This window comes from Callorhinchus milii, unplaced genomic scaffold (genome assembly GCF_018977255.1).
Source record: "Callorhinchus milii isolate IMCB2004 unplaced genomic scaffold, IMCB_Cmil_1.0 Scaffold1, whole genome shotgun sequence".
In the NCBI taxonomy this organism is placed as follows: domain Eukaryota; kingdom Metazoa; phylum Chordata; class Chondrichthyes; order Chimaeriformes; family Callorhinchidae; genus Callorhinchus; species Callorhinchus milii.
In genome coordinates this window covers 107,833,628-107,854,209 of record NW_024704742.1, presented here as the reverse complement: position 1 = coordinate 107,854,209, position 20,582 = coordinate 107,833,628, and the positions used below count along the sequence as shown (strand labels likewise).

At 40.1% G+C, this 20,582-nt stretch overlaps 1 protein-coding gene across 2 annotated transcripts in view; it reads right to left on the bottom strand.

Moving 5' to 3' along the window:
• The window catches only part of chd1 (chromodomain helicase DNA binding protein 1), a 98,554-nt gene that overhangs the window by 57,259 nt on the left and 20,713 nt on the right, over positions 1-20,582 (bottom strand). The gene's annotated exons all lie outside the window — the stretch shown is intronic.

The window sequence follows — 20,582 nt, the reverse complement described above, 5'->3', positions numbered from 1 at the left end:
ATACCGTCATTACAATTGATAGTAAAATCCAGTGAAGTGCTTTGAGATACCTCAACCACTTGAAAAGGCACTATATTAAATGGCAGGATTATTATTCACATTTTAAATTAGCTCAAAGATTATTATATTTAGTTACAACGTGGGAAACTAGCATGGTCTGTTGGAGCATTCTTCGCTTTTGCACCATCATCATTGCTGCGAACTGACCACAAGCAAAATATGATGAGAGACACAAAATAATGCTTGTTTTTGGAGTTCACCCTGCCCGTTACTTTCTCCCACTAAAAAATATTTATATGTGCTATTCTCCATCTCAAAGAACATCTCTGAACAAAACAAATCTGTCTTAATCTGTGATGTAATTAGGAAGAAGTCAGTACTAATATCACCTGTGCTGCCAGAGAGCTACGTTCTAAATGTTTTAAACAACATCTCGCATGCCAGTTACTTTTTGACTTTGCTATTTTTAATCTGTGCCTTTAAAGGATATTCTGACATAAAATGTCTGCATTGAATGTTCAGGGGTGAATGGAGTATTACGATCTTACATAGTTTTATAATCATTATTTTACACTGAATCTGCAAATCAGATTTTCTTTTAAGAGACCTGTAAAAAACGAATTGTGCTAACAAATGCACCCGAAACTGCAACGGTTTCAAAACCAATGTGAAAAACTACCTGGCGAAATTGTTGCAGCTAGCTTACTAAAAATTAATAACAGACCATCAAGCATCCAAAAGTCACTACAGAGCTGCCATCAGTCACAAGGCTGGGTAGCTAGCATCCCAATGGCTTGGTCAAGGCAATGACTCATTCAAACATGATCCACGTCATAAATTAGAAGACTGGTTGCTATGCAAATACAGATGGGCAAGAGGTGGACTGACAAACAAAATAAGAAATCAAATTTGCATTTGCCTACAAATATAGTTATTTGCTTTTGGACCTTGTAATCGATGGCAGATCTGCACTTTACAGCAAATCGTGTGAAACGATTTGTTATGTCCTCCCGATGTGAAAGGTGTTATATCAAATACAAATTACGTATTATTATCTTGTGCTTCAATCATGTAACCTAAGCAAAGACCACAGTTGTCCCTTTAACACATGCTTAAAAGGTTACTAGGGCTTGAAACCAGAATGAAAACCACCAGCTATTATGAGTTGCCAGTTCACAGCCAAAATCACTGGCCTGAAACAATTGCTTCCTATTCATGCATGTAGTGGAGACAGCTCATGAAATACCTGCATAAGAGCCTCCAACAGGTGCAAGCACGCACCTCTCTACTCCAGAGCAATGCTCAATCCCATTGTTACTGTTCATTGTGAACCCACCACAAGCACCCTCAATCCTCAAATGCAAAGAGGTGATGGACTTCGTCAAATCTGAAAGGACAACATCTGCTTATCTGCATCCTCCAAATACTTTATAATAATCCCTGCATTTGATATAGCTCCTTATCATATCATCAGAATGTCTCAAAGCACTGCATAAAATTTGTTGTAAAGAGTAGTGACTATGTATACGAGAATATAGCAGCCAATTTCCACACAGTAATGACTCAAAAACCTTGTACGACACACATTATGTGGAGGAATTTTAGCCAGGACCCCAGAAGAAATTGACTTCTTTTTCAAATAATGCTGTGAGATCTTTAATGTTCATCCCTGAAGAGGAAGATAGGACCTCAGTTTTTAACGTTCTTGGTTTAACTCAATAATGGCATCTCTGACATTGGGTGCTCCCCCAGCATTTCACTGAAGTGTCAGCCTAAACTGTGAGTTCAAAGTCTCACTGTGTGGCTTGAACCAGCAATCTTCTGAGTCAGGGCCAGGCTGACATTTTACAGAAGGAAAAATACTGCAGGTTCTGGAAATCTGAAATAAAAACAGAAATCGCTGGGACCCCTCAGCCAGTCAGGCAGTATCAATAGAGCCATGGACCCTGTTGACCTGCTGAGTGTTCCCAGCGACTTCTGTTTTTATTTTACAGTCCAGGTGCATCATCACACTGCACCAAAGCCTAGCATCAAGCCCTGTCTTCCGTAACTGTATGAAATTTCGCAATTGCTGAGAATCATGGAAAATTCATAAATTCAGCCTGAATTCACTATTAAGCTGTTTTTTCCACAGTTGGTAAAACAAAACAACAAAATTACATTTGTATAGCTCCTTTCACATCGGGAGGAATCCCAAGGCGCTGGACAGACAGCATTACGGTCCTGAACTGAGGGTTGGGGTGGCGGAGGGGTGGGGGAAGAAGGAGGGAAATCGAAAGCACGGTTGAAGAGGAGGGTCTTGAGATGGGTCTTAAGGGTGGCGAGGGAGGGAAGTTTGGTCTGTGTAAGACCTGGATCTTTTGAATAGTGCAACTGGATAGACCGGTGAGGAGTGAATTTGAGTAATCCAGGTGGAAGGTGACAAACGCATGCAGGAGGGTTTGGGCTCCATTTGGGGTAAGGTATGATCGGAGATGGGCAATGTGGCAGAGGTGCAAGAAGGCAGTCCTGGTCAGGGATTGTATGTGGGGGAGAAAGGACAGCTGGCAGTCGAACCAGACGCCTAGATTGCGCACTGGTTCGGTGAGTGTGAGGGAGAGCCCAGGGAGGTTGAGGAGTTCAGATCCACAGGAGTGAAGACGCTGACAGAAGCCAAGGAGTATGGCTTCTGTCTTGTCCACATTCAGCAGCAGGAAGTTTGCACTTATCCAGGTCCTGATGTCTGCCAGACAAGCTGATAGAATATCAGCGGACCTGGAGTTGGTACTGGAGGAGACAAAGTTAATTTGTTAGTCATCAGGATACATGTGGAAGTTTACCCTGTGTCTGCGAATGATATCACCCAGAGGTACCATATAGATAAGGAAAAGAAGAGGGCCAAGGATGGAGCCCTGGGATACTCCGCAGAACGTGAGGAGAAACCATTTGCCGAGAAACCAAAGGAATTCTGAATTGAAGAACTGTCCACAATCTAAACATTTTAAGACAAAATGGTCTTACAGGTTAAACCTATGTTTTAATTTACAACCCATTAATCTAAATCCGACAACATTTACTCTGGCTTTTTCACAGCGTTTGAATCCCATATTCTTTACGCTCACTGTTTATTCATTCTTTCATATCCATACAGGCTGTCAGGACATCGGTGGTCGTGGAGGGTAGAGGAGGAAAGGTAGAGTTGGGTGTCATCCGCATACATGTGGAAGTTAACCCCATGTCTGTGGATGATGTCACCACGGGGAGCATATAGAGGGTGAAGAGGAGGGGATCGAGGACAGAGCCCTGAGGGACACCGCACGAGACAGTGCGGGGGCTGGAGGAAAAACCATTTGTGGAAACAAAATGAAGACGGTGGGAGAGGTACGACCTAAACCACTCAAGGACAGGGTCTTGAAGGTTGAGGTGGGAGGACAAGCGGTGGAGGATGATAGCGTGGTCGACCGTATCGAATGCGGCTGATAGGTCGAGGAGGACAAGGAGGCAGAGGGAGCCCTGGTCGCAGATGGTCAGGATGTCATTGGTGACCTTGACCAGGGCGGTTTCTGTGCTATGGGCAGCACGGAAACCCGACTGAAAGGGTTTGAATAATGAATGGGTGGAGAGGAAAGAGTGCAGCTGGGAGGCGACAACTCTTTCAAGGACCTTGGACAGGAAGGGGAGGTTGGAGATGGGCCGGTAGCTTGATAGCTGCAACGCATCAAGGGAAGGTTTTTTCTAAGTGGGAGTGATGATGGCAGTTTTTAGGGGAATGGGAACAGAGCCAGAGGAGAGGGACAGGTTGATGATTCTGTGAGAAGTGGGGCAAGGAGGTGGAGCTGGGAGATAAGGAGTGGGGATGGGGTCAAGGGAGCAGGTGGTGGGTTTCAGGGACAGGATGAGTTTGGTGACAGAGGGTGGGGAAACGGGTACGAAAGTGTGTAGGGGAGGATGGGTAGGAGTCGGAGTGTGGGAGGGAAGGGGTGGGAGGTGGATGGAAGTTGGAGGGGGAGTGACCGCGGAGCGGATTCCCTTGATTTTGGATTCAAGGCTCCTCCCCCCGCTGTCCTGCCGCCGCTCCCCGTGTGGCTGAACTCCCTGCCGCCTCAAGCTTAAAACTACCTGAAAAGGTAGGTCCAGGCTCCTCCCCGCGCTGTCCTGCCGCTGCTCCCTGTGTGAGTCAAAATGGCGCTGTGGCATCCTGTGTCACAGAGCACGCATATAGCCAAGCGGCGGCGGGAACAAAATAAAGAACACAGATGAAGCTAAGCCCCGGCAACAACAACAAAATTACATTTTTAAAGTGCTGAGTCCTCCCAAAAGTAGTCCCACCAGATGAATATAGATAAAGATGAAATGTCTGTCTGCGTGTCAATCTACATTCCATATTGGATCCTTTGGTTGCAAGCGAAGCTGCAACAGGTACAGCTAGGTTTACATAAAATTATACCTTATAATAATCCTTGCATTTGATGTAGCGCTTTTCACGTCTTCTACACATCTCAAAGCGCTTCACAGAATATGCTGTAAAATGAATTGACTGTATATTTTGTGGGCGAAACGCAGCAGCCAATTGCGCACAGCAGTGTCCCACAAACAGTCGTGGGTTGAGTAACCAAATTATTATTATTATTTTTCTTGAGGGGATTCCTATCAGGCGTGTGGAGTAAGGAAACTTGCCCCAGGTTTCACCCTGCCGGGCATATAACGATTGAGAAATCCTTTTTCTGCACAAAAGTGGCTATCAAGAAGTTTATTTTTTAAACAAAAGCAAAAACTAGGCATAACCTTAATTGACAAATTATCATAAACTATAAGCTTGAGGTCATCAGTTCCTTCCTAAGGATGTGCTTTGAGTACCAGTGACAATTTCATTTTTTCAAACATGAGAAACTGAAAAGATGAAAAGATAGCAAATATATCTGCATTCCTCGAGTATTTAAACTTGTTTTTGTGCAATATACCGTAAATAATAGTTACTATATTTATACCTACCCTTAATCAAATTTGAATGTGAAATGCGATGTGATTGTACTAAAAATGTAGAAATTATAAATGTTTTTCTACCCCTACCCCCTATTCTGCCATATATCTTTGTAGTGTAAATGAGTTATAATTCATCAACAGATTCTGCAAACCTACACAGGCTGGTACAACTAAGACTGCCCGATTAATATTCTACACACTTTATTGTATTAAAATCCACCATCAAACCTTTTGCACTCAGGCGGAAAAAGAACATCCCCCATAGCTCTTGATTTAAGTTGGATTGTACACAATTAGAATCCTAAGCATCTTTGTTATCTGGCGGAAATCAGAATTCATTTGCCAGATGCTGATTTTATAGTAGGAGTAATAATATAATACTAGTTAGTGTTACATTTAGTAATAGTTACTAAACTATTAGTTACATTATGTTACTTAACATACTGAAGCCTGGGTCTTGATCATTAGTGGTTACAATTAATGTTTACAAAGAGTGTTCACAGCAGTGTACAAAACGTCTAATTTCCAGAAAGTGTACCCCAGTGAAAGTGAGACAAGCAAAATCGCTATTACAATTCCCCTTAGAACTGTTAAAAGTGGCAACTGCTGCATTTTCCAAAGGATGGTAATCATCTTATTTGACCTCTTTAATTTAAATGGAACAGATATTTAACTGAATTGTTACACAGCGGCTACCTTCTTAACACGTTTAATAAATGCCTGATATACCGTCACTCTGAGGGAAGAGAGCTCAGTGAATTTATATCCACGGTGACTATGTCGGCACAAGTTTTCCGGGGCCACTATGAGGTGCTGTGGCTGTGAGGACCTACAGCAACACACAATGCACTTGCTCAGAGCAAGCAGCCGTCAGCGTGACAGTGCAGCCCGGGCCCCCACGATTAGTTGAAACTTGTTTTAAATACAGTATAACTAAAAATTTCTGAATAGGCATATGTGTCTATCAATGTGCTTGTTTTCTGTTTCCTGGAGCTTACTTCTGTTACTGTATTGGAAACTGTGCACTTCTCAGGAGATGTACTGTAGTGTATTAAAGAACAAAGATACTGTACTCCCAGGCTGGATGAAAACTAAACATCTTTATGCAATAATAATGCTTGCATCTGATATACCACTTTTCATGTCTTCTAGACATCTCAAAGCACTTCACAGAATATACCGTCAAGTGAATTGACTGCATATTTGTATTAAACAATTTAATAATTTGATATAACAAATTATATTGCATTGTATTTTCAACATGACAAAACATGGCACATGCCCAAAGGCAAGGGCGACCTTTTACCGTGGTACCAGACCGCTCATCGCGAGAGTTCGCCCCAGTTCAGCTGGCTGAGCAATGCATTTAAATTTGTTCAGATGATATATACAATATTTTTACTTATAGGTATGTGCAGAATATAACTTTATACATTATAAGCGAGTGACGAGATAAATGGGGAGCGGATGCTTATTCAGATTTTGCATGAGAAGTGGCTGAGACATTGACAGCATGTATCATGTGATGATATAAGGCAGAATCTGAATATCAGGAGTTCACTATACATACTGAAAGTCTAGTTAGACCTGATTCTAGCATTTACAAAACTACTTGTCGTGTCTGCATGAAATAGAGGGGTACCAAGAAGACAATGTTAGCGAGCGACTTGGGGGAATTAATATTAGTAAAGAAATGGTTTTAGGTAAATTGTCAGGTCTTAAAACTGATAAATCCTGGACCTGATGGCCTACATCCTAGGGCTTTAAAAGAGGTGGCTACTGCGATAGTGGATGGCTTGTCTTTGATCTTCCAAAATTCTCTGGATTCCGGAACGGTTCCCACTGATTGGAAGATTGCAAACGTAACACCACTATTTAAGAAGGGTGGGAGAGAAAAGATGGGGAACTATAGACCAGTTAGTTTGACATCAGTGGTAGAGAAAATTCTTGAGTCCTTAATTAAAGATGTCATTATGGGATTCCTGGAAGACCATAACAAGATTAGGCAGAGTCAACATGGCTTTACAAAAGGGAAGTCATGCTTAACAAATCTTTTAGAGTTTTTTTGAAGATGTATCTAGTAGGTTAGATAGGGGGGAACCAGTAGATGTAGTATATTTAGATTTTAAAAAGGCATTTGACAAAGTGCCACACAAAAGGCTATTACACAAGGTTAAGGCCCACGGGATTAATGGGAACATATTAGCATGGATTGAAGAGTGGCTAACGGGTAGAAAACAGAGAGTAGGGATAAACGGGTCATTCTCGAATTGGCAGAATGTGACTAGTGGAGTGCCACAAGGATCAGTGCTTGGGCCTCAGCTATTTACAATTTACATCAATGATCTAGACGAGGACATTGAATGTAACATATCTAAATTCGCGGATGACACTAAACTAGGTGGGAGATTAAGCTCTGAGGATGATGAAACAAGATTGCAACAAGATATAGATAGGCTAGGGGAGTGGGCGAGTAGGTGGCAGATGGAATTTAATGTGGGGAAGTGTGAAGTTATTCACCTCGGTAGAAAAAATAGAATAACAGATTATTTTCTAGAGGGGGAGAGATTAGATAGTGTTAAGAGGGAATTGGGTGTCCTTGTACACCAGTCTCAAAAAGTTAGTTTGCAGGTGCAGCAAGCAACTAAGAAGACGAAGGGCATGTTAGCGTTCATTGCAAAAGGTTTAGAGTACAAGAGTAGGGAAGTCTTGCTGCAACTGTATAGGGCCTTGGTGAGACTGCACCTGGAGTATTGTGTGCAGTTTTGGTCTCCTTATTTATAAAGGACATACTTGCCCGAGAGGGGGTGCAGCGTAGATTCACTCGGTTAGTTCCTGGGATGAGGGGACTGACCTATGAGGATAGGCTGAATAAACTAGGGCTGTATTCTCTAGAGTACAGAAGAATTAGGGGGGATCTTATTGAAACATATAAGATTCTTAAAGGGCTGGATAAAGTAGACACTGAGGGTCTGTTTCCCCTGGTAGGAGAATCTATAACCAGGGGTCACAGTCTTAAAATTAAGGGTCAGCCTTTTAGAACAGAGTTGAGGAAACATTTCTTCACTCAGAGGGTAGTGAATTTATGGAATTCACTACCCCAGAAGACTGTAGATGCTCAGTCCTTGAACATCTTCAAGGCTGAGACTGATAGATTTTTTAAAAAATAGAGGGTTTAGGGGATATGGCAGGTAATTAAGTTAGGTCTGAAGATCAGCCATGATCTTATCAAATGGCGGGACAGGCTCGAGGGGCCGAATGGCCTACTCCTGATTCTAATTCTTATGTTCTTAACTGTACCATTAAATCAAGGTTTCCTAGAAAAATATTTTCATTATTGCTCAGTAAGGAAGGAAAAGCTAGAGAATGCCATGGAGGCAGCAGCACCAATCCACGTTGATAAAGCAAACAATATGTGCTTTCCCCACTGCTTTGTTTATAAAATTTACTGCAGAAACGACAACAAATTTACATTTATGTTCATGTCGAGCGGACACCAAGGCTTGCTTAGTGTTAGTTTAATGTTTCCAAGCTAGAGAGAAGAAAATCAGCCTGGGGAGGGGAGACAGATTTGGGGAAAAGGAATAAAACAATAAAGAATATGGTTCTTCCAGATGATGCATTTGTTGGGCATCCCTGCCTCTTACAGACTTTGCTCACTTTACAGTGAATGATGCTGTAAAATCCCCACATGCAATGACACAAGTTTCATGAGAGAAGAGAACATTATGAGACCCCATTTACAACGTGCTGTACTTGAAACTGCCCGGTGACAGGAGTTATTACCAAGTCACATCAACCATCTTTGCAGCCATTAGAGATATTATCAGGTATTTCAGCAGAAAAAAACTAATCTTCAGAGATTTCATGCAGAAACACAAAACTATCCTTCTTGGGGAGAGTGGGGGACGGGGGGAGGTAAGCAAGGTCTCCTTGGAACTGAACTGGCTCCAACGTGGCATGTTTGGCAACAGAATTTCAGAATCAAGCCTGGGTCTGCTGCGGTCTCGATAATCATCTTCCTGAGCCAGGCGGGTCTGCAGTATTCCAGGCACTGTTGATGCCAACAGACAGCCTGGCTCATCAGCAGGGCTTGGAAGGGCAGACCAGTCACTGGGGGCCGGGAATCTCCCACTTATCTCCTGTTAACCCTGCAAGCTAAAGTCCTAACTGTTTGGGTGGTCCCAGCTGAATAAGCAGCAGGAAAGCTTGATAAGAAAGTAATATCAATGGCAAGTTTCGCGGTTTTAGCTGGATAGACTCCAGCAGTACCCCAAGTCTTGCTTCTTGCCAACCTGCGCCAAATACTTTACAGAATTAGGAACGATCCAGGGAGAGAGTGTGCATCCCATTCCAACAATTTATATCTGGTTGTGGGACATTGCTACGTGCAATTGGCTGCCGTGCTTTGCCCACAAAATATACAGTCAATTTACTTTACAGTACATCCTGTGAAGCGCTTTGAGACATCTCCAAGATGTGATAAGGTACGATATCAAATGCGAGGTTGATCAATGAAATTTCCGTGTGTAGGTGGGATGCGTGGAATTTTCAGTTTGGTTTGGATACTCTTAAACATGGTGATGGGTTTCCGCATGTGTCAGACATCCGGCTGACCAAAAAAAGACTTGGTCTCCCAGTCAGTGTTTCAAGATGTCCTCCCGATGTGAAAGGCGTTAAATAAATATAAAACTGTTGCTGTAGTTCATTGACACCAGGAGCATAAAAACAACTACTATCATCAGTCTGAGAAATAGAGTTTGGCAGAAATCGGTGCCTCTGCTAGAATAGATCCCCGGAGTACAAGAAAGCACTGAACTGATCCCCGTAGATAAATGACTTGAGTTATGCCATCTGCTCACAATGGAGAAATGTAAACATCAACCAGGGAAAGCATCATTATACAGCAAGAAAGAGAGATCAAAGTGCCTTAAAAGATCAAAATGCCTTGTGATGTGTTGATGTTCTAGGTGTGCAACTTTTGTGTATAAAGGATACTTGAATGATGTATCTGTTTGAACACGAGCTACCGCTTAAACTCTTAACACAGACAGATATATGGTGTTCAAGTTATTTAATCGAATATGGCTTACTGCGTTCTGCAAAGAATATTCTCCGGTATTTTACATGATACACATATGCAAAGCCACCACATAGAGAACAAACAGCAGCTAGCTTATATCAGTCAATTTCCACAAAACTGCATTTAATATAGACATCACTATTCAAAGCGTACACAGTTGAATAGTCACAGTGAGTCTTAAGAGACAACAAGGAACTAGCAAAGACAATTCAGATAATCCCTTCAACAGACAAGATTCAATCTTCTCATTCTTGGGCTTTGCCTCTACCCAAACCAAATCGTTGCTTCATTAAAATGATCTACAATGTTTTTTCCTGTAAACCCCAACAAGGTAAACTAATGCTGAGTTCATTTAAGAACTAGTTGATGCTGTAATGGGAGGACAGAAGTTTGGGCATTCTGGAAGGATGAGATCAATTGGAATGAAGAGCCTTCTTCAACTGAAACTCTTGTGACCACGTGAACTTTAGAATGACTACATTATTCTTCACCCAACATTGTTCATTCCAATGGTCAGGTCAACTTGGGAACTTGTTCCACGCAACATTCAATATCTCTACCTACACTTTACGGTCATCAGTCTCATTTTTGATAGATAGATAGATAGAAAAGCACTGTTAGGTTCATTGTATAGAGTCCACTTTTCACCGACATTAAAAGCCATCAGCCATTCTTTAGCTTAACTGTTCCTTAATCATTAGAACAAAACCAAATTTGCATAAAGGCTGATGGATATCCTATATTTTAAGCACACAGAACAGAACAGAACAGTAGACTGACATTCAGTTCTTTTAAATGCTATTATGGACTTGATAACCATGTATGGTAAAATACTGTACACATTCCAACAACCCTCTTCTAACTATTTTTTGCTTGTGCTGATCTTCATTTATTATATCTAGTTACTGATTTGCCAATAAGTGAAATATTGTTTCTATATTTATCCTATCAAAACCATTTATAATTTTGAAAAACCTTGTTTGGATTCCCTCCTAAAAAATCTTCTTTGCTCTGACAAAAATAGTTCCAACTTTTTAAGTCTCTGCACATAAATGTTGTTCCTGGTGTCAGGGTGGCAAGTTGTTCTGCAGTTTACACTAGCTAACATAACATGGTCACACTGAACACTTTACACCATCTATCCTGTTAGACTTTTGAAATGGACACCAAACATTTCAGTGTTAGACTAAACTTCATTGTCAAATTGTTTTCCTCATGACTCAAATAGCCACTGCCAGATCTGCTAATGCTTGTTTTGTCATTAACATAATCTGAACACATCATGCTGACCACATTTATGACATCTATCATAACTGCTTCCAGGTACAAAAGTGGAGAAAAGGGCATATTAGTGGTAGAATCAATATCAGAGCCACTCCAGAGTTCAGCTATAGCCTCCAGCGTCTGAATGGCTCACATGCATGGATTAAAACATTTTTTGATAATGGCATTTAACGCTTACAAATTGTGAACAAAAGCAAACCAAATCCAGTTCCACAACTGTTGGAGTAGAGCCACACCTGTTTGTGACTGGCAATACTTCACCTATTTCAGTTTCAAATATAAAGAAGGCATTAAGCACAAGTATATGCTAGTGAACAAGATGCTTTCAAATAGTACAATAAATAGAATTGTATTACATTTCAAAGAGAATGTAATGCAGATATGTTTGACATAAATAAGGGTGGAGAAATGAATACAGCACAACCATTGAAAACTCTGCTTTATTTTCATATGTTCGTACTACATACTTGAATTGACAGATGACAATCATGTTGCACAATTCATCTGTTCAATCCGATGCACAATATAAGCTTGAATATGCTCCGGAGATATTAAGTAGTTTGTTTTTTAGAGTTGGAGTAAATACTTACTATTTCACTATACTTTTACCACCTAAAATCCATTTCACAAGAGCACAACATGTTCTAGATGTCTCCCATCTTCATTCACATTCTTTTAGATACAAGATTCAACTGTTAACTACTATATTAATATTGATTAGGCATGCATTATTTAATTCTCATTTTTGAAGATTGGTACAATTTCTAATTTAGAATACTTCTAAATTGGAAGCTTTTGTGTACTAATCAGGTGTGCAAATTAAATGCCCAGAGCAAGAAGCTAATCTTTTATCAACAAGATTGCTGCATGCAAAGACAAAACCTATCTATTACCAAGTTCAATGGCTAACAACACAACAAGGATTTAAGAAGTCAGTCTGGAAACAAATGCTGATAAATTGAACATCTAAGCAAATTTCAAATCTGTATTTTTTTTTAAAAAATGTTTTGGACTCCTTGAGGCAAAAGAGGCCAGCATTTGAGAAATTGAAAAGTTTTTTTTAAATGAAATATGATCAATCATGTCTTAAAATAGAGAATATTACTATCCATAAACTGTTTGTCATATTCACCTACCTATAAATACAGACAGCTCACTAAAGTGTTTTGAAATACTGATATAATAGGTACTACATTAAATGCAAGGATAATTTATAAGAGAGTTCTGCTGAGGATACTGGAACAAGTTCTAAGCATAAATGTTAATACAAAACACTCATAGGTCTCTCCGTTTCTCACAAGTGTATGTACAGTATATACACACACGTAACCTTTCAAAAGTAAATATGTGAACTAGCTCCTACTTTTCTAAAATTGTGCAAGTATATCCACAAAAAGTGCTTGAGAGAATCTGCAAAATATAATTGACTATTTTATGTAAATCATGATATTGCAATTGATCATATTGCTTGATGATTCCTTGTTGCTTCATCAGTGTTCATTCCAACAGGAAAAAATGCCACTGTAAGGTCACTGCCCTGTTCCAACACATTGCCAATTACAATTGAAAATATAGGACAAGAACTACTATCTACAGATTTTACAGTTAATCTTACTGAAACATCCCACAACTTAAATAAAGCAGCAAATAATCTTTCAACTTCCTGATTAAATTAAATCTCTATTGGAAATAAACAGCATTAATGTTTCTTGACATCTGAATCATCAGATTTTTCCAACTACCTTTTCTATTATTATTCATATGGGTTTACCTGAATTTCTTTGGCTATAAAACTGCTCGTCATATTGAATACAAATAACCACAGGGTTAACAACTGAGCCAGGCAAAAATTATTAATCTATTTTTAATTGAAAATTGCCTTGTCTTAAACTTTGTGCGCTCTTCATCCAGATCAATTTTGTATTGGCAAATGGAACACAGAATCCCAGATTCATAGAATCATACAGCACAGAAGGAGGCCATTTGGTCCATCTGGTCCCTGCTGGCTCTTTAAAAGAGTTGCCAAGTTAATCCCACTCCTTCACTCTCCCACTACTCCTCCAAATCTCTCTTGAACGTTGTTATCGAATCGCTTTCCAACACCCTTTCAGGCAATGCATTCCAGATCCAGACAACTCGCTGTGCGTGAAAAAAATTAGTTTCACCTCCCCACATGAAAAATAATAATGCGCTCTACATCTTGCTAAGTTGGTATCATTTTTGTATATCTTACATACCCTATAATAGGTTTGATTAATGGAGCCCAGATGTCCTTTTTGCAGATAATAATCCTTGCGTTTGATTTAGCGCCTTATCATGTCATTGTGACGTCTCAAACGCTTCACAGTAAAGTGAATTGACTGTAAGTTTTGTGGGCGAAATATGGCAGCCAATTGCGCACAGTAGTGTCCCACAAACAGTCGTGGATTGAAATGACCAATTTTTTTAAAAAAAATTTTTAGGGAATTATTATCCCGAGAAAGCGATCCTCCAATCAACTAACAACCAGGTTCCTACTTACTGCGAGGTAAACAGAGGCGTGTGGAGTAAGGAACCTTGCCTAGTTTGCCCTGCTTAGGAATCGATGTAACTTGACTGGCTAAAGAAACTTTTTTTTCCAGCCATAAAATGTTACACAGAAGCAAACGGAACCAAAATTTAAAATTTGCCATGGTCTGAAATTAATTTAACACTCGCAATTGAGGCAGCGAATGAGTTAAATGTTACACAGCTGTCTTTAAAAACTCTATATTAGTAGCACCGGAGTGGCTTTAAAATGTTTCGGATAAGAATTCAGATTAGCGAAAGGCTTTTTATTTTCTCTCTGGCCAATAAATAGTATACAGCCGTTTATGTTCATCAACTCATTACTCATTATGTGAGTCAAAACTTTTTCCATTTTGATACACTGAATGAACAAAAAGTTATAGAAAGAACATTGAGGACATAACACAAAATAAACCCGCCAGAATAATACTTTCCCTTTTACAAGCAATTTTTTCCAATTATACATTTAAAATATACACATTTTATAAAATAAGCAGAAGCAGAGCTTAAATTCATTACTGTTTTGCTAGATCAAATGTATTCAACAATTCATCAGCAACATTGGACGTGTGACCAGCGTAACTTGAACTCAGTGCCCTGTACTTTCAAACAGAAAGCTTCTAGTGCCGGCTTTTTAATAACTACCTCCAATAAACTGTATACATGTGTAGAAGTATGGTATGCACAGCAAACTTTTTTTTTGATTATGTTTGCAAACCTGATATCCACTACTGATCATGATGTCTCCAGTGTTTCTTCATTTTTAAACAGTGGACGTTCATAATTACCGTGATTGTACCCAAGGGCCAGGAGATAGCAACTGCTACCCATTATTCAAAAAAAGAAGTGAGATGCGAGTCTGGAAATTTTAGATCACTTTGCCTAACTGGAAAAATTACTCAAGAGCATTATATGGATATAATATCAATATCAGGATATATCAATATAATAGCATAATATATTAATAATATAACAGTAATAATAATATATAATAATAAATACTATTTATATATAATATATATATCAATATAAAGATCACAGATGCTTTAAGAAGTAATGAACATCATAAACTAAGAAATCAAAATTTAAAAATTTGCTATGATTTGAAATTAATTTAACATTCACAATCGAGGCAGCGAATGAATTAAATGTTACCCAGCTGTGTTCAAAAAAATTATATTAGTAGCACATTGCCTCATGAGGAAGTAATTAAGTGCATGAGGCTTTCCAGTCCATAAGCTTGGTTTACAGTAGTGTAAAAGTATGGTATGCACGGTAAACCTTTTTTTGATTGCCTCGTGAGGAAGTAACTAAACATGTGTATGAGGCTTTCCAGTGTACATAACAATGCTGAATAGTGGAGATACAGCAATTGATGTGTATGCTGGAATTTTTGTTCAACTTTCTTTGGGTAATAGTGAGCATCTGTGTAGATCTCTTCTATGGATAGAATAATATAATAATAATCCTTGAATTTGATATAAAGCCTCATCATATCTTTCAGATGTCTTAAAAGTGCTTTACAGAATAAAGTGAATTGACTGTACATTTTGTAGGGTATAGGAGAATAGGGTTTATAGAAGAATGCTTGATTGACCAAATAGTCATTTCTGTGGCAAAAAAAATCTTTTAATTGAGAATTGGGTAGAAGGAGCCTCAGTTGAGCACAGTGTTTATAGTGTGGATCTACTGTAAACCCAGTTTATGGACTGACTGCCTGGCTGCCTACGCATAAAAACAAAAGCATGGTTTGGGACTTCCTCCCGATGTGAAAGGCGCTCTATAAATGTAATTTTGTTGTTGTTGTTGTTAACTTGCAATGCATTATTTTATCTTTTTATATTGGATATTTTTTATATGCCTTTATAAGTTCTGTGCAATCACTGCTTAAGAAATAGCCAGATATAAACAACCTGCACGGCAACCCAGCTATAATGCTATAATACTACTAATGCTATAATGACTTCCCAGAAATCAGACATTATTTATGCTTCGTTTCAATGACGAGTTCTGAGCTTAAGGACCCAGGCCACAGCATTATAGCTGGGTTGCCGTGCAGGTTGTTTATATCTGGCTATTTCTTAAGCAGTGATTGCACAGAACTTAAAAAGGCATATAAAAAATATCCAATATAAAAAGATAAAATAATGCATTGCAAGTTATCAACAACAACAACAACAAAATTACATTTATAGAGCGCCTTTCACATCGGGAGGACGTCCCAAAGCACTGAACAGTCAGTTGTCAGGGCCCAAGCATGGTCTTTTCCTGCATGTCTTAATTAAGATGTTGACTTAAAATATATTTCATTGCCAAAAATAAAATATCTCCTCTCAAAAATGTGAATGTCAGAAAACACCCCAATTATTTTATTAGCACACTTTATTATTATTTATTTATTATTATTTTATTAGCACACACTGACATCTGACGCAAGTTAAAAATGAAAAAAACAGAAATAGAAACAAAAGCACATAAATTAGCACAATTATCTTCCATTCATAGCGAGTACCACTCATTACAAATGCAAGGATTATATTATTACAAATATGGTATCTGAATGATCCCTTTAGAACATTTTCCACTCTATTAGATCCACAATTGGCTCCATTTCTGGATTGTTATCAAAGTCTTCCTCNAAAAACCCACCCTCGATCCATCTAATCGCTCATACTACCATCCCATTTCCAACCTCCCCTTCGCTGGTAAAGTCCTGGAACGCATTGTTGCATTTTAAGACTTGTCAAAGTCACAAATGATGTCCTCTCTATCTGTGACCAGGGCTCCCTCTGCCTCCTTGTCTTCCTGGACCTCTCTGCCACGTTCGACACAGTCGATCACACCATCCTCTTCCCCTGCCTCTCCTCCCTCATCCACTTTAGTGGGACCGCACTCGCATGGTTCGAGCCTACTTAACCAACTTCCTCCACTCATCTCAGCAAATGGTCTTTCCTCCCGCGCCTGCCCGGTCATCTATGGGGAACCCCAGGGCTCCATCCTCCACCTCAGTCACGTCGCGCGCCTCCGACCGTACATTACTCCAAATGCTGTCGAAACCCTTGTGCAAGGTTTCTCACCTCTCACCTGGATTATTCAAATACACTCCTCACCTGTCTCCCCAGCTCCACTATTCAAAAAATGCAGCTCATTCAGAACTCTGCTGCCCGCATATCTGCCCGGACCAGACTCTGTACCCCTATCTCACCAGTTCTGTCCAGGCTCCACTGGCTCCCCATCAAGGAACGGATCGACTTCAAGATCCTCACACTCGTGTTTAAATCCATTCACACTATGGTACCTCCCTACCTCACTCCCCAGTCCACCACCCGGCGCCTCCACTCGACTGGCACCAGCCTTCTGCTTGTCACTTGCACCTGCCGCTCTACTATTGTAGGTCGCACTTTCAGCCACTCTGCCCCGAAGCTCTGGAACACTCCCTTCGCCTTGCCCCCTCTCTCCCCTTTTTCAAGTCTCACCTGAAAACCTTCCTTTTCGACCATACTTACGGTTACCTCCCCCACCCCCACAGGCTCAGATTCAGATTCCACCACTTTTAAGCGTTCTGAGACGCTACCCTGTGTAAAGGGTGCTATATAAGTGCAAGTTGTTGCTGTAAACCAGGTGGCACAATACGATGTTGCAAGACATTAGATATAAGTTTGATTTAGTCATTCATGCTGCTTGCTATCGAAAACTGACAGCACCATTATCGCAGAAATACATTCACTGCTTTTATTTTACCACCTTGAACAACTAACCTATGTAGTAGCAGGAAATTATTATTCAATCAATCTTGGAATCTATTCAGTGCTATACAAGTACTGTTCAATACAATAGATACTCATTTAACTATTTGAGCGATGGTTTAAATTTTACAAAGTAAAAATCAATCAATTGTCCACTCGGATTTTGGCAAGCTTATTCTAGCGAATGAACATATACTAATTTATTGAACTGGATAATTCATGTAACCAAATATACATTTAAAAGAACGAGTGTCCTAATTGGCAGAAGTAAATTTTATGCCATCGTTGAAAAACAAAAGGCAACTTCAACACTGCACAAGCAAATCAGCCAATCATGTTTCTTCAATATTGAAACTTATGCTAAAGTTTCAAAAATGACTTTTAATACTAATTTTAGGTTCTTTCATCCCTTATCTTTCCAGAGCTTGTTATCCACTCCTGAGGAATACCATTAAAATTTGCAAATATTTCTATAATTTGCAGCATTATCAATTAATTTTGCATTTCAGACACCACAAAAAACAAACATTTTCTTCATTAACTCATTCACAAAACTACACATTCATCTCCCATTAATTTTAAATCAATAAAGGACCAGTTTACGCATGGATCTGAGGAAGAACTGGGATCTCAACAGTGAAAATGTTCCACATTTTTCACAGCTGGCCTAAGCATACCATCATTCATGCTATAGAGAACCGGGGATACCTCCCAGCCTGAATAACAAGCTGCAATCTCATTAAATTGTTCAGATAACATGATAAACTCAAAGCAACGCTTTGGTGGTTTAAACCTGATATCTCAACTCAGAGGAAAGATTATAACCTCAAAAATCACTACAAATGTTTGTGAACATTAGACTATAAAAGTCATAATGTGGTTTTATTCAGTTCTAAAAAGGATTAATGTGAGATGATCAGTCCATGTTTTAATCAAAAGCTGATCATCTTTAAAAATACAATTTTTTTTAAGTAAATTGATATTTCACAACATCTTATTTGTGATAACAACAATTTGCATAGTGCCTAAACAGTGCCCTTCACACAGCCTAGGGTCTCGTAGAACTTAGACACACACTATTTACCTTAAAATTGGCAGGTCTAGGGACAAGTTACGTCTTGGTTAAGCCAATTTTGTAACTTTTCAGACACACAATAGGATTAAGACAAACAATCTGACGTGCAGCTCAATGTCAGGTCTAACTTTATCACTATAACTGTAAACAAACTTTTAATCAACAACAGGAACAGCAGTCCAGATTAGGGACAATCATTTTATGATTATTATAGAACTTGGAAAATAAGTAACTTAAACTTAACACAAAATATTAATACTGAGAACATTTTATTATTTCTTGTTAATTACTAAGTTAATTAATGACAGTCAACACAGATTTATTAAAGGCAAATCGTATCTGACAAAAGGGACAGTGGCAGCATAGATATGAAGTTGGCAGGGAGACGGAAAGCAGAGAGTAGTGGTGAATGGTTGTTTTTTATATTGGGGGAAAGTATACAGTGGTGTTCCCCAGGGGTTGGTATTAGGTCCACTGGTCTTTTGGATATACATAAATTACTTGGACTTGGGAATAAAGAGCAAAATTTTAAAGTTTGCAGATGACACAAAACTTGGGAACATAATAAACAGTGAGGAGGATGGTAGCAGACTGCAGGAGGATGTAGATGGACTGGTGAAATGGGCAGACACATGGCAGATGATGTTTAAGGCAGAGAAGTGTGAGGTGATGCATTTTGGGAGGAAGAATGAGGAGAGGCAATATACAATAAATGGTACCATTTCAAGGGGGTTCAGGAGCAGAGACCTGGGGGTTCACATACACAAGACTGGCAGGTAATGGCAAAGCAGGCCGAGAGGTCTCAAGGATCGGGAGGTAGCAGTAAACAGGGCTGGGGATTGAGTGGGAGCGACAGCCATTACTAGGCTCAGCCAAGTAGCCACCATTTCAAATCCTTCTGTCCAAACCAACGGCTGAAACTCCCCGCGTGACGTCACTTCAGCAGCCAGGTTTAAACCACTGAAACCAGGTGTAGTATAGTATCTTTAGTCTATAGTGTCTGTCTACTTCCTATGTCTGTCCCTTGCAGGCTGCTTGGTGTTGTTTCCCAGGTTGGGCAATGTTGAGTCAAAACGCAACACTCACAGCACGGAAATTGTTCTGGTCAAGGTGACAAATGACATCCTGTCCATCTGTGACTAGGGCTCCCTCTGCTTCCTCATCTGCTGCTTTTGATACTGTGGACCACTCCATCCTCCTCCACCGCTTCTCCTCTCACCTCAATCTGTCCTTGAATGGTTCAGGTCTTATCTCTCACGCCATCTCAATATGTCTCCGCCAACACTTTCTCTTCCAGCCCCTTCGCAGTCTTGTGCGGTGTTCCTCAGGGCTCTGTCCTCAGTCTCCTCCTCTTCAACCTCTACATGCTCCACCTTGGTGACATCATCCGCAGACATGTGGTCAACTTCCACATTTACGTGCAGATGACACCCAACTCTATCTCTCTGCCTCCACCTTCGATTCCAGTACAACTGATGTCCTGACAGACTGCCTGTCAGACATCAAGTTCTGGATGAGAGCCAACTTTCTATAGTTGAATGTCAGCAAGACCGATGCCTTCCTGATTGGCTTGTGCTAGCCCCTCCGCACCTCGTGCACTGGCAGTATTAGCATCCACGGACACACACTCCACCTCACCAAGCCAGTTAGGAACCTGGGCATCTTGTTCGACCTTCAACTGTCCTTTTCCCTCCATATCTGTGCCATGAGCCGCTCTGCCTTCCCCCACCTCCGTAAAATTGTCCGACTCCACCAATGCCTCACCTCGCAGGCCGCCAAAACCCTCATACACGCATTCGTCACCTCAAGGCTCGACTACGGAAATTCCCTCGTCAGCCTCCCCAACTCTTCCCTCCACAAGCTGCAGATCATCCAGATCATCGAG